Source organism: Alligator sinensis, unplaced genomic scaffold (genome assembly GCF_000455745.1).
Source record: "Alligator sinensis unplaced genomic scaffold, ASM45574v1 scaffold188_1, whole genome shotgun sequence".
Lineage (NCBI taxonomy): Eukaryota > Metazoa > Chordata > Crocodylia > Alligatoridae > Alligator > Alligator sinensis.
In genome coordinates this window covers 1074866-1077279 of record NW_005841903.1, presented here as the reverse complement: position 1 = coordinate 1077279, position 2414 = coordinate 1074866, and the positions used below count along the sequence as shown (strand labels likewise).

Here is a 2414-nt window from a genome sequence, read left to right as displayed (position 1 = left end):
ACAGGAGGGCGAATTGGGGTGTGGAAGCTCAGTGCTGCTACCAGGAGCCCTGTGCCAGCTGTGCTGCCATGGCAAAGCGCCCCCTGCTCACTTGGCAGCAACGGGGCTGGCAGCATAGAGTTGTGCCCCCTTCCGCCCCCTGCTGCTGCTGGGTAGGCAAGAGGTGCCTCACCTTGGCGGCACAGCTGGCATGGAGCCTTGCCGCCCACCTGTGCCGGATCCCATCAGCTGGGCCTTGGAGTGCACAAACCTGGGGAGGTACATGCCCCCTCATGCTCTCCTGATATGTTGCCTTTGGCGCCTGACCCCTCTTAGGTGTGTGTGCATAGGGCCATATTAACACTTTAGTGGACCCTAGGCAAACAAACTTGTGGGCCCCAGGCCGTTAAGACCCCGCTCCCAACCCCGGCGCTGCTGCCCATGGGAAGCAGGGCTTGGAGCTGCCGCTAGGAAGCAGTGCCATGGGAGCGAGGCTGTCGAAGGGGAGGGGAGGGGAGGGGAAGGGAAGCGAAGGGAAGGGAGATGGATGGGGCTATTCCCCACTGCTGCAGGGGGAAGGACCGGGCCCTCCACAGCTCAGGGCCCTGGGCATGTGCCTAGTTTTGCCTATGTGTTAATCCAGCCCTGTGTGTGCAGCAGTGGGCAGCCAGGCCTCCCGCTGCCTCCCAGAGGAGCTGCCTGTGGCTCTGTCCCTCTCCCTGGCTGGGTCGTGGCTGTGCATTCTTGCCTTGGCTGGGCAGTGCAACCAGCCCCAGCTGCCAAACCTGTCCTACTTCCTCTCCCACTGTGGCCACCTGAATCTGCCCCCTTTGCCCCATCCACACCACCTATGCCCCCTCCACCCCTCCATGTCAATGGACCATATCCCCCCTCCCCCACCCCACAGACTGACCTGCAGGCAGTTGGGGGAGCTGCTCTTCACCATTGTCTGGCTGTATTTCTGGCCATGCACACATATCTGTGTGCACACATGCACATGGCACCCCCTGTGTCCCACTCCCCGCAGACCCAAGCAGCCCTCTAAAACTCTGCCGGCCTGCAGATTTTCCATGACAAAAAAAACCCCGGATCCCTCATGATAACCACTAGCCACTCTGTTTCCAGCTTTAGGCTACCTACCTGAGGGTGCTACAAGATGCAGCACAGTATTAGAATATTAGCAATGAAAATGGGTTAGGGGCTGGGAAACATGACTTATGAGAAGCTGGGGGAACTAGTCTTATTTTATCTGAAGATGGAAGGGGGATTTAATAACAACCTTTAAGTACCTGATGGGTGGTTACAGAGGATGGAGCCAGACTGTTCTCAGTGGTGGCCAAAAACAGGAAAAGGCAATGGTCTCAAGTTGCAGCAAGGGAAGTTTAGGTTAGGTAGGAAGAGAAAGTTTCTCGGGCAGGGGGGTGGTAGTAAAGCACTGGAATAGTTTCCCAGGGAGGCTGTGGAATCTCCTAGAGGTTTTTAAGATCTGGCTAGACAAAGCTTTGGGTGGGATGATCTAGCTGGGGATGGTCCTGCTTTGAGCAGGGGGTTGGACTAGATGTGACCCCCTGAGGTCCCTTCCAACCCTAATTTTCTACACAAGAGCAGACTATTCTGTAACCATCTACATAATTCACAAGATCAATGCAGCAATTTTGAATAGGAATCCATAATGTCAAAAAAAATCCAACCACCCCAAAACCCCATTCTGACCCCTTGTGGACCAAGAGAAGAATTGCTTTATTACTTTTCTGTGGTCAAAAACTGAGGAAAAATGTAGAGCTGGGGTTTTCAGAGGAGGTGCCCTGACTCTGAGCCATGGATGGCTTCATCTAAACCCAACGAGAGCCAAGAGCTGTGCCAATTTGACAGACTGTTTTCTTGTTTGTTGGCTTGTTTTGGCTTTCGGCCTTTCCTCTCCCTCTGCTTCAATTCCAGGCCATGCTGGCCCCGCCCGTCTCTACTGGTCTCTCGGGAAGGACCAATACTAAGAGGCAGAAGTTGGTTCCCTTTCCCCAGTCCCTTGTTGCCGGCCCCTGGCTCCTTTTCCAGAGCTGCTCTTGACACATTTGTGACGAAATGGCAACCTGAGCTTGTCTCATTCAGTCATGACGAACAGCCTTTCACTGCGTGACGGGGAGCTTGGAAAGAACCGGGAAGAAGCAACCGGGAACAAAGAACCACCCCAGCTGCCCCGGAGCCGGGCACAAGGGCCCGCCGGGACAGCAGCTCGGGGCGGGGCCCGTTCGCCGCCAGGGCCGGGCGGTTTCGGGGCGGGCCTCGCTCCACCCCACCTCCGGGCGCCCGAAATAGAAGCGCGGCCGCAGTCGCAGTTGTAGCACAGCGGGCCCGCGGCGGGGGCGGCGGCGCAGGTAGGACAGAGCTGCGGGCGCAGCTGGATGGGCCGGGGCCGGGGTCGGGCGCGGCGGGTCCCT

General features: G+C 57.3%; 1 protein-coding gene across 1 annotated transcript in view; it reads left to right on the top strand.

The window, feature by feature from the left end:
• Positions 1-1946: 1946 nt before the first annotated feature.
• The window catches only part of ANXA11 (annexin A11), a 50616-nt gene continuing 50148 nt past the window's right edge, over positions 1947-2414 (top strand). The window contains 1 exon segment of the mRNA XM_006018482.2: positions 1947-2351. The gene's annotated coding sequence lies outside the window, so the exon portion shown is untranslated.